Source organism: Stegodyphus dumicola, chromosome 6, assembly GCF_044657685.1.
Source record: "Stegodyphus dumicola isolate Sdum_Otavi_A_Nest chromosome 6, ASM4465768v1".
NCBI lineage: Eukaryota > Metazoa > Arthropoda > Arachnida > Araneae > Eresidae > Stegodyphus > Stegodyphus dumicola.
The window spans coordinates 215,208,472-215,221,825 of NC_140773.1; positions in this window are offsets into that span (position 1 = coordinate 215,208,472).

Consider the following 13,354-nt stretch of genomic DNA (forward strand, 5'->3'; position numbering starts at 1 on the left):
TTAGTCCTATTCTTATCGCAAACAGTAACTTGAAATTGCATCTACAACTGTTTCTTATACCAAAGCTCAGGATGAATTAGTTTTCTGTTGTGCGTCAATAAATGTTTCACAAAACCGCAGCTTAAGGCTATAACTACATGCGGTGCCAGGAGAGTAATTACTAAAGACCTGACAATGACCGACGCTGGACAACCCACCTTCCCCCCTGGCTTCCATCGCGAAAACTTCCCCCTCTAAACAACGCTCTATTTTTAACCATAACGAAGAAACCATGGAGGTAGGCTCCATGGAAGAAACAAGCAGCCAACACATCTTCTTGCTTCTACTCGCACATGTTCCGGTTATCCGAAGTTACGTTTGTTGAGATAAAACTTTTATCACCCAGCTTGGCGATCTTTCTAAATATGCCTTATATTTCCCACTGCAAACGAAGGGTGACATTTTTTCCGTTCCTTATTTTCCAGGGATATTTTTTCCGTTTCCCTTTTTTCCGGGTGACATTTTTTCCTACAACCGTCGGCGAAGTAGATTTAATTCAATCCAATAAGTTTAAATGAAATGCAAGAAAAAATGCGTATAATTTAATATTCCAATACAAGGAAGTCATGTGGTGTACACATCAGATTTTTTATATTTATAGATAGTAGCTTTAAATATTTCTATCTAAACTGACATATAATAAAAAAATATTTCTATCACAAATTGAACAGTGCCCCTAACTGAATCTGTCTTTAGAGCATTCGATTGTGTTTTCCCAAAATTTTTGTTATGGGTGGGCAGCAGAGAAAAAGCATTCGATCATTTTATCCATGATCGAAAGCCTTAAAAATTACCACCGACTTGATTAGCTGTCCACGACTGCTTCGCCACACCCAATTCGTCAACTGCCGACAACTCCTATTCAGGATTCAGATTCTTTGCTTCAGCTCCGGGTGTCTCACCTCTCGGAGAACCAGTCCCCCTGTTTTTCTTGCATTCTTCACTGACCTCACCCCCAGTTGACCTTGAAACCGGGCCCTGGAGGTCACCCTCCCGCGAGCACCTTTTGCCAGGGCCTGGAACAGAATCGAAATACCTGCTTCCCTGCTTCCGCACTGAATAGCAACAACACAACAGGTGGGGAGTATTTTGCAGTACTAAGACAGGCGATGCGGATTTTGCTCCGCTTCCCCAAGGCCAATTTTCTTGATTTTAGAAGATTTGTGGAAGCATAAGAAGCAGCAAGACAACAACAACAACAATAATAAAATAAAAAAAAAAAAAAAAAAAAAAAAATTGTTGGTTTTTTTTTCTCTGTCCTCTTCCGTAGCACCCTCCAGCTGGAGTTTAAAAAAGGAGACGATGTTACATTCAGAAGAAAATGCAGTGAATTATTTTCAGGGTGCTTCATGACGGCGTAATAAGATAGTAAAGAATTTCCCATTTTAGTATTTGTTCTATCAGAATTCTCATTATGAACTTCTCATCTAACTCTCCTTGTAAAATTAGCATTTCGAGTTTTAAGCTTTTGCATAATTTTAGGATGCTCAATAGAATTTTCTTTTTCCTGTGCTTTAATTTGTAATATTATAGTAAAAAATTATTATAGTAAAAAATGATTATAACATTATCTAAAATTCAAAATTTTTATTAAGTCTAATTATTTTAGCTCAATCTATAATATTTTACCAATTTCATAACAGGTTTTTGTTAGTTTTCACAACTGAATAAGTACGTTTGTTTATTTGTTTGTGCCTTATCGCACCCGCTCGACAGTAACATCAGTTCAGGTCTCTGATATCAAAGCAAGCCCACAAAATTCATCGTCAACGGGTCAAGATTGCGCCTATCGTTGGCAAGAGCCTTGAGCATCGTATAGATGACAGTACAATTTTGTTCGTTTCCACCCTATTTTTGAAGGACAGTACCCAGGGGGGGTGACGGGTTCTCATCCCTCTTCCCATACCACCAACCTCTCGAGAGGCTTTACGGCTCAATGCGTATTTAGAGTGCCCCATGCCGCACTGACGCTATTTACCATGTCTTCTCCTGGGTTCAAATTCGAGCCCTTCGGTACGACAGTGAGCATCCCGAACTACTATCCCAATTGGGTGGTCTGAATACGGATGATTAATTTCATAAATACAATGTCATGATAGGAAACGATATCATAAACCATAATTCTTGATAACAATGTTTAGGAATAGGAGCTAATGCGATTAGGCTAATTCATAAGCGTAGGAATTAAATTCATTCATGTCATATTTTTACCACTAAAATTGCAAAACTTGAGTCATATTAATAAACAACAATCAAGCAAACTATCCCTCATTCCATCATTGCGGGCTCACCAGCGGCAGAGCGGTAAAATCGCTAAACACGGGTAGTTCGATCCAAGGTTCTCGAATCCCACGAACGGGCCGGCTGCATGGGCGTTTTCGTGGTTTTCGCATGTGTAAAGAGGTTATCGCTCTTGGCTACAGTCCCGGCTAGACGGGATTTTTCTGACAAACGAGATTCTGGAGGCACTGGTTTAACCGGAAGGAATCCTAGAAAAAACAGCCTCGCTTGAAGCGAAGGCCCGCCTAGCTACGAAAACGATGTTGCGGCTACGGGGGATTTTTTCAAAGCTCACCGAAAGTGTCTCGGCTGGACGTCTGTCCCGGGTAGAGATAACCAATCAGACGAAAGTTCTGCTTCTGAAGTATCACGTGATCCCTATCTGAGTGATAATCGATTAGTGTTTGACGTTCAAGTCTTTGTAGTAAGTGAAAATGGTAACCTAGCTACGTGGGTTTCTCGGAATTGTGCGGGTTCTGAGAATTGTTCCCTTCGACGTCAAATCCCGCGTAGGCAAAGCATAATGTGATTGGGATATAATGTGTAAACGAGACAGTTTTCCTTAGAAAGTCTTCTACCAGAGTATCCCTCCCATTAGGCAGATAGCCCGTGAGCGCTTTGCCATAATCAAATAAAACAAACAAAGATACATTATTCCGGAAGCGTCGACATCAATCATTTATGCTAATTTACAGTTCATAGTAGAGACAGATTTGTTACTTTAGCTTTTATATTTTTATTGGGTAAAATGTAACCCCGCTTAATGGGAGAGATGCATTTCAGTAAGTTCTAGCGTTAAACCAGGTCATCCTTATATGTAAATAACGAAGGATAGGTGAAAGAGAACAAAGAGTAAGAAAATTTATGTGTTTTTTGGGAGGGGGGGATTATTTTGTAACATTTATTCGTTGCTATAAGTTATGGTTGTCACGAGCAAGTTTTTTTTTTTTTTTTTTTACATTTGAATTTATTTTTTTATTTTATTTATTTATTTTTTTTTATGGTGTGTGTGTGTGTGTTAAAGGTTTAACGTTGTTTTATGTGAAAGCTCTAATTCGTCTAACGTCGTTTATCGTTTTCTATTCAACAATGAGTTGTCGATAACAAATCATCATATCAATGACACTTCGTTTTTGCCTTTCAACGTCTAATCAAAATTCAAATCATTTCGTACAAAGTGATCCGTAACTTTCGTAAACTAGATTGCTGGTGTAATGATTACATCACCTATCGTTTGATGGCATTCTCTCAGTACTAATAAAGAGCCATCTACCCATCATGCGACCATCGTTACAGTTTCGTTTGTGTTGTTAAGCAGACATGCTATTTCCTCATGCGAATTATCTTTGTTGAAAATATTGCTGTTATTTTGATTTTCGAACAGTATTTGCAGTGAACTGTGCAACGTACCAAGACTTCGTTACTTAGTTGTTGCGCTTCTTGAAGTTGATGAATGTAAGTTGTTTGTTTCAACGTTTGTCCCACATCCATGAAACCACTCAGTTTTTGCTTAGATTTGTTGGCACCCGAAATGATTTCAAAAGGACTATGTGTGCCACGCATTCTGCCAATATCAATAGCATTTGTGGATCGGTATGCTATTGAAATATCCTGAGCACAATAGAAGCATAGTGTCCTGAGTGTTGAGGATAGTAAAGATGAGCTAAAGCTTTGATGTTATATTGAGCCATATAAAAAGTTTCCGCGCTTTTTTGCCACTAGGTGGTTGAAAAACATGCCGAAAAAATTGTAAAGTATACGGTGAAAATGCACTGAGGGAACGAAGAACCCAGCAGTGGTTTGCTTGATTCCATTCCTGAAATTTTTATGTCGAGATTGGAAGGGTCGATTATGAGCTGCTGCAACCTGGCGAAACCATCAATTCGGCTCGGTAAGTCGCACAAGTCGACCGTTTGAGCGAAGCAGTCCAGAAAAGGTGACCAGATTTGGCCAACAGAAAAGGAGTTGTGTTCCATCGTGACAATGCGCGGCTACACACATTTTTAATAACTCGGAACAAATTGACGGAACTTGGTTGGGACGTCTGATGCACTCACCGTATAGCCCGGACTTTGCACCGTCTGACTACACATTTGTTTCGGTCTCTGCAAACTCTCTTGATGGTAAAAAACTGGCCGACAGAAACGGCGCGTAAAATCACTTGGCCAAGTTTTTGGACGATAAACCACAGAATTTCTACACCGATGGAATCATGAAGCTACCCGAAAAATGGCCGAAGGTCATAGATAATATTGGTTAATATATAGTTGATTAAAATTGCTTTTCAATAAAGAAAATTTTTGTTCAAAAATGTACCAAAAATGCACGGAGACTTTTTATATGACCTAATATATTTTAGACTTGTGAAGTTATAAAAAATGAAAGTCACTATAAGTCTGTAAGTACGTATAATGTTTTTTTTAAATTTTTTTTATTGGGATAAGAACGCTTTTTTTCCCCCACATATCGAAATTCCGTTGCAATGCAGTGATCTCTTATATAATAGATACTATATATTCTGTAAACAAATAAATAAAAGTTTAATAACTAAATGGCTCTAAAGCTAACTCGGAAACACTGAACACATTTTCGTCCAAATGATACTGACACGTTTCATTTACAGAAACAACGCCAGTACATCAACCAAATTGCCGCCGCAGGTCATGGGTCATGGACATACATTCCCTACCTCCCCTCCCTCGGAAAAAGTGCAAGCAATTTTGCAACATTTTCTGCCGTCGACGTTATGTTGCAAGAGCCGAGAATTTAACTTTAATGGTGTGGGTAGTAATTAACTCTAGGGGGCCATTAGTGATGTTAACGGAATGTGAAAGTATTGTCCAAAAGATGGCAGCAGAAGAATAATTACTTCCCTCGGCAGGAGGGGAACATTTTTTTTTCACGGTGTCAGTTATTCTTCAGAATTTTAGGATAATAAGTTTCGATGGGCAGACTTAAATGATTAATAACGGGCTCCAGATACTGGGCAGAATTCTGGAGCCATTCTTGTTAAAATAACGATGAATATTTGATAAGAAGAAACAAGTTACTCATCTTTTCTCTTCATAAATGCAATTAATTTTGTAAATAAATTTGTCTTTTATTTTGAACAGCTGTAGTTTCAACTAAATTTTTTTAGAGATGCTGGCCTTAAAGAATTTAGATTTTAGCGTCAAGTAATAGTGCTCTATTCCTGTCGATAGAGCCAGTAATTAGTTCGGCAGATAATTTATTTCGTAGAAAATATTAAAGGACAATTACCGGTAGCTAGGTGAATGAAAATGACTACAACTTCTCCTCTCTCCTTTTACAAAACATTATTTAACCAATCAACTGTGATATAACCTACTATTCTGTAACCAATGAGGCTGGAAAAATATTTACTGTAGATGCAGAACTTGCAATGCATATGTAAACTACAAACTGTTAAGAAACAAAAATATTTAGAAAATGCTTTTTATAGATTTTGATTTTGAAAAGGTTTATTTTGACTTGAACAAGTCATTTCAAAGGATAGCCCGACGTGTTCTGACCTGTAACGACAATATTTCATGCAAGAAGACAGCAATGAGAGTCAGTTTCTTTCGTTAGATGTCGCTGTAGACATTATTCGATCACAGGTAGTCAAACTCATGGAAGAGGAACTTCTTTGTAGATATTGTTACGAAACACTCAGCTGCGGTAAGATAGCTTCCCCGCAAAGCGAGTTGAGGGTTGCCAGAAAATGGCAAGGAAAGGCAGGGTTGCCAGATGGGCCGCGAAGTCACACATTTGGCAACAAAACTGGCAATATCCCATAGACAGAGCGAGAACATTCTCCGAATTCTCACCGGTTTACCCCAGAATGTTCTCGAAGGCAGGTCAAAAGCTATATAAACCTTGCCTGCACGCGTAGCAGTGTACCGTATAGTTTTATCTTGAGTGTATTGAGCTCCGACAGCGATCGACCGAGACGGGAGTTGTAGTTCAGTGTTTTGCTGTGAAGCTGTTTTCACAGTTATAGCCTGATAGCCTGTGTTGCTGATTGTTTCAGCGTGTTTGTTACAGATTTTCGACCACTTTAAACGTGTCTAATAATTTTGTGCATCTCCAAATCAGATGATGGTGGTTCAGTGGGTTCACTAATTTTAACACTTTTTCATTTTAAACAATATTTTAATTACTATATACAGAGCGTAATTCTTAGGCCGCCGCCTTCAACATGAACAAACTTTATTCTCCCACAACTAAGCGAGCAACAGCGCCCTCTAGCCTTTTTCTTCAAATTACACAACACTCCCCACCTGAACTCGGTGGAGAGTTCATCTTTCAATAATATATTCTAGAATATTCAATTAATATTTCGACAATAAATCCTGGAGAAATGGTTAAATATAACACACATGCATACATAATTATAAGCACAAAAAATTTTACAAAACATTAAATGATACCACCTATCAGCAAGGTCAGGAGAATCAAACCTAAAAATACAAAATACAAACATTAGTTAAGTTCCATATTATATAACAATTGTATAGGCCTTTTTAAGGTACCAGTAGGTGTTTTAATTATGCAAGATCTTATTTTACCATCTCTGCCTGGCATTAATTCCAAAATTTTACCTATTGTCCAAAGATTTCTGGGATGTTTGTCGTCATGAATCAAGACAATATCGTTGATTTTAAACTGAGATGCGTTAGAGTGTGGAGGACAAATATTGGCAGATCTCAGATTAAAAAGATACTCTGATCTCCAACACTTCCAAAAATGATTTAAAATATCTTGATGGTATTTATATCGTTTAATAATTGAATTTCTTGACCCAATCAAATTATTTGATGTTATTTTATTAGCAGGCAGAGATAGCAATCGTCTACCAACCAGAAAATGAGAGGGTGTTAGTGGAGAAGGTTCATTGGGATCGGTAAACACGTAGGTAATTGGTCTACAATTAATCATTGCCTCGATTTCAATGAGCACTGTTTCAAGCTCTTTCACAGTAAGGGATGATCGACCAATAATTTTTCGCAAGCTGGATTTTATGGTTCGTACCATACGCTCCCAAAACCCTCCCTACCATGGACCCCTCTCAATAATAAATTTCCAATTTATGCCTCTAGCAGAAAATAATTCTTTCACAGATGAATCACTCAAAGTTTTAAAAATATGTTTTAGTTCTTTATCAGCTCTTTTAAAAGTCTTGGCATTATCGGAGTACACGGTGGTACACAGTCCTCGGCCAGCTAAAAATCTTCGGAAAGCTAGCAAAAAACTTTCAGTGCTGAGATCAGTTACTATCTCTATATGTAAGGCACGAGTGACCGCACACGTTAACAACAGCATGTAAACTTTACCTTGCCTGTCTTTCGTAAAAAATGGACCGGCGAAGTCCAACCCGGTCACAGCAAATGGAGGCGACTCTTGAATTCTGTCTGGAGGAAGTGAAGCGATATCCTGTACCCCAGGACGTGCACTATATCGTTTGCATATCACACATTTTCTGATGATAGTCTTAACACGCTGTCTTCCCTTAATGATCCAATATTTGTCTCTGATCTGAGTTAGTGTCGAATTAACTCCAGCATGGAATACCCTTTCATGCGAGTCCGTGATGATCAACTCGGTAAACTTGCATTTTGAGGGTAATAGAATAGGATGTTTTAAATTCTCGTGACAGTCTGCAAATTGAATGCGACCTTTCAACCGAAGAATTCCCTCCTCATCAAGCCTTGGATTAAGGGAGTAGATGGAAGAATCGAGAATTGATTTTTTATTTGATAACTTAATTATTTCCGCTTGATACGATTCTCGTTGCGTAATTTTTACCCAATAATGTTCAGCTGCATTAATCTCAAAAGCACTTAAAGGTCCATTCTCTGTAGACCTTTTCCGAAGCCTCCCAATAAATCTAAATACATAGGCAGTAATTCGAAGTAATTTTCCTAAAGAACTGAATTTTTCTATATGCAAAATTGGGGATTCATTGTTAATTACAGGTACAGTCAGAATAATACTTTTCCTTAACTCCAACGATTCTGAATTTGGTTGTAATTTCTTTTGTTTCGGAAAACTTTCAGTAGGAAAACGTAACCAGTGTGGCCCATGCCACCACAGATCATTCTTAACTAGTGACTGAGCACTAATTCCTCGAGTTAGTAAATCGGAAGGATTTTGTTTCCCTTCGCAATGGTTCCACAATTTTTTGTTGCATGTACTCTGTATTTCTGTAACACGATTGGCGATAAATGGTTTCCAATTATTTGGCGAACCTTTAATCCAAGTAATGGCGATTTCGGAATCACTCCAAAAATAAACATCCTCAATTAAATCACCAAACAATTTTTTCAAATATTTATACATTCGAGCAGCCATGAGTGCTCCCATTAACTCTAAACGAGGAAGCGTGATTGCTCTTAAAGGTGCAACTCTGCATTTCGACATGATAAAGGAAGTTTTAATTTTAGAATCACTCGTACAATATCTGAAATATGAGATGGCCCCATATGCTTTAGGACTAGCGTCCGAAAATAGGTGAAGGCTTATATTCATTGGATCGTCATCAAAGAAATTTCTCTGTATCGATATTTCAGTTAAATCATTAAGTTCCTTCCGCCAAATGTTGAATTTGTCCTTAATCTCTGCAGGAAGGACCTCATCCCAGTCAGAACCGGAACACCAGATTTCTTGCATAATAATTTTTGCCCGAATAACAAAGGGTGCAATAAATCCAAATGGATCGTATATTTGAGTGATACTTTGCAAAAGTTTCCTTTTTGTAGCAAAATCGTTTCCAGTAGAAAAGTCAAATGAATTTTTTAAATTTAACTTTATATCGTCTTCAATGGAATTCCAAATCATGCCTAAGAAATTCGATTCACTAGTTAATTTGTTGTCTGATTCCTTAATCCCATCTGAGACCCATAAATCGTTTAATGCTTTAGAATTAGTTCTTAATTTTCTGAAATTCATCCCAGCATCCTTAAATATATTAACCGCATCTACAGATAACCGATATGCATCTTCAACCGTTCCTGCTCCAAAATATAGGTCATCGACATAGACAGAAGAATTTAACATTTGGAAACTGTCCGGCATTTTATCTTTATATTTTCGAATGTGATATTTCCGTGATATCAAAATGGCGGCCAAAATGAAAGGAGATATAGTCAAACCGAAAGCTACGCGACACATTTGCATAATCTTAAAGGAGTCATTATTTTCATTAAACCAAAGAAATTTTAGAAATTTTCTATCACCTTCAGCAATTCCTATCATCAAAAAGGCTTTTTCAACGTCTCCACAAAACGCTATCTTAAACTTACGAAAATTTAACATAATGTCTAGTATATTTGGATTTAGATTAGGTCCCGATTCAAGGCAGTCATTTAACGAATTCGTGTCTTCTGTCCTTGAGCTAGCATCGTACACAATTCTTACCTTAGTAGTTTCACTAGGTCGTATCACTGCTCGGTGAGGCGTAAAATATCCCAAATTTGTATCATTCTTTGGACATTCCTCCACAATTCCTTCTAATATCTGGTTCTCAATTATATTTTTATATTCCTGAAAAATCTCCGGAGTTTTACTTAGTTTATTGTGAAGGTTTGCGAATCGTTTCTTAGCTACCTCAAAATTATTTCCTAAATTATTCGGACTGTATTTCCAGATTAAATTTGCCTCATATCTTCCGTTTTTAAACTGCAAATTTCTTTCAAACTGGCCTACTATTTCGCAGTCAATATCGGAATAATCATCAGAATCATTAATTCCCATATGTTCTAATTCCCCAAAACCTTTTAAATCTTTCAACACAACAGTGTTTGTCATTACCGCTAAATTTTCAGAACAATTTTTGTTTGTTTTATTTTTCTCGATTCCTGCGGCAACCCAACCAAACACAGAACTGACTGCGTACAACCCTTCAGATATTTTAATTCTTTCAGAATAAACTACATTCCAGAATTTATCCCCTCCAATTAATATCTCAACATCTATGTTATTTTTTCTTGCGCAATCGGCGATCTGCAATCCCATATGCTCCATGAAGTCTGCAATTTGTTTACTAGGCACACTGATGGACGCCGAGGAAATAACATCCGAGATCAAACATTCAATTTTTATTTTATTATTTTGTTTCCAATTCTGAATTTCGATTTCAACGACCGGATAGGAATGATTCATTGCCTTCGTCGCACCAAATGAATAAACAGAAAGTCTTTCAAAACGGATTGGAGTAAGTTTTAAATGGTCGGCCAATTTTTTCGTTATAAAGGATCTGTGACTGCCTTGATCAAGAATTAATCTAGTTAATTTTGATTTATACTTAAAACAAGCATAAACTGTACAAGTTTGTAATAATATTTCCCTGGCATTACAGTCATTATTATTATCACATTGAGGAACAGAAGCAATCAATTTTAAGTTTTGAACTTTATTTCTTTCCTCAGAATTCAAAGTCAGAGATTCAGTTTCGTTTTTGGAATAACCTTGTTCCAACTTTTTGTTTACAAGGGATTTATTAGTACAAATCGATTCATTGTGATACATACCGCCACATTTATTACATTTAGTTTTATTTCTGCACCTTTCTGATCTATGGAATTTTTTAAAACAAGAAAAGCAGCGGTTTTCGGATCTTAGTTTCTTTAATTTATCAGAAACATTCACTTCGCGTTTAAAGGACTCGTGCAAATTATCACAAAAGATGCATTTTCGGTTAACTGCAGTATGAAATGCAGCCGTGGGTGTATTTTTTACATATTTTCTAGTTTCATATTTTGATTGATCGACTCGCGGAGGCACAGGATTTTTCCTTTCGCTTAATACTAGATTTGAAACTTCCCTGCATTCTATTTCCGTTTTAATAAATTGTGTTAATTCCGAAACTTCAGCTTTATCTTTCGATCCTCTTTGCCGATTAAATTCCAAAACTAAATCGTCCGGAATTAATTTTAATAATATTGGAATTAATAAATGTCCATATGAGCCAGAAGTTACTTCTAAAGTTTCCAAATTACGAATCGAAACTTCTAATTCGTCATATAATTTACGTAAAACCTTTACGTTAGCAGAATTTTTAACGGCTTCTAAATTGAGAATTTTATTCATGAATGAATTAATGATCAGGTCTTTTCGACCATATCTGTCCTTTAGTAATGCTACACATCTATCATAATTACTTTCTGTTAACTCAAAGCCTGACACAACATTCGTTGTGTCAACAAGCTTGTCCCGTTAAGAATGTTTTTAAGTATACAAATTTTTGTATTTTTGAAAGCGTTTCGTTTTTATGTATCGAATTTTCGAAACTATTCCAAAATTCATTCCATTGTTTGGGGTCTCCCCAAAATTTATCAATCATTAATTTTGGTAATTTCAGCGTACTACTCCCACTAGAACTGGAACTTACATGCAAAATGCCATTACCACTAGACTGGTTTAAATCAGAACTTTGGGGATTCCTCGCTGGCGGTACTGCAGTAACCGCACCTAGAAACTGCTTAATTTGACTACAAGCAATTATACATTTGTCATTGTATTCTTCGCTTATACTACAATCTTCTTCAATTAAGTTAACATCAATTAACTCTTGTATTTCATCATCAAGCGTTCTTAAATTATTTTTCTTTTCGGTTAATAATTCAAACAATTCTCGTAATTCTTTAATCGAATTTTCCTCTCCTTCAATTTTTAATTTATCTTCAATCACTTTAATTAACCTAGTAACAGACGATCTCAATGTGGAACGTTTACGTTTGAATCTATCTAACTTCTCTTCCATTTTATTTAATTTAAATACACCCACGACAGCAATAATAAATACTTACTAATGTACTACAAATAATCACTAAATAATTAATTTAAGATTTCCCTACCTTTATTTGGAATTCCATTGTCACTTGAATATGAAATATCCATTGAAATCGAAACACTTGGATCGAACACCTAAAATCTTCACAAAGCCTTAATTCCTTACGCCGATGCACCATATAATAATTTTGTGCATCTCCAAATCAGATGATGGTGGTTCAGTGGGTTCACTAATTTTAACACTTTTTCATTTTAAACAATATTTTAATTACTATATACAGAGCGTAATTCTTAGGCCGCCGCCTTCAACATGAACAAACTTTATTCTCTCACAACTAAGCGAGCAACAGCGCCCTCTAGCCTTTTTCTTCAAATTACACAACACTCCCCACCTGAACTCGGTGGAGAGTTCATCTTTCAATAATATATTCTAGAATATTCAATTAATATTTCGACAATAAATCCTGGAGAAATGGTTAAATATAACACACATGCATACATAATTATAAGCACAAAAAATTTTACAAAACATTAAATGATACCACCTATCAGCAAGGTCAGGAGAATCAAACCTAAAAATACAAAATACAAACATTAGTTAAGTTCCATATTATATAACAATTGTATAGGCCTTTTTAAGGTACCAGTAGGTGTTTTAATTATGCAAGATCTTATTTTACCATCTCTGCCTGGCATTAATTCCAAAATTTTACCTATTGTCCAAAGATTTCTGGGATGTTTGTCGTCATGAATCAAGACAATATCGTTGATTTTAAACTGAGATGCGTTAGAGTGTGGAGGACAAATATTGGCAGATCTCAGATTAAAAAGATACTCTGATCTCCAACACTTCCAAAAATGATTTAAAATATCTTGATGGTATTTATATCGTTTAATAATTGAATTTCTTGACCCAATCAAATTATTTGATGTTATTTTATTAGCAGGCAGAGATAGCAATCGTCTACCAACCAGAAAATGAGAGGGTGTTAGTGGAGAAGGTTCATTGGGATCGGTAAACACGCAGGTAATTGGTCTACAATTAATCATTGCCTCGATTTCAATGAGCACTGTTTCAAGCTCTTTCACAGTAAGGGATGATCGACCAATAATTTTTCGCAAGGTGGATTTTATGGTTCGTACCATACGCTCCCAAAACCCTCCCCACCATGGACCCCTCTCAATAATAAATTTCCAATTTATGCCTCTAGCAGAAAATAATTCTTTCACAGATGAATCACTC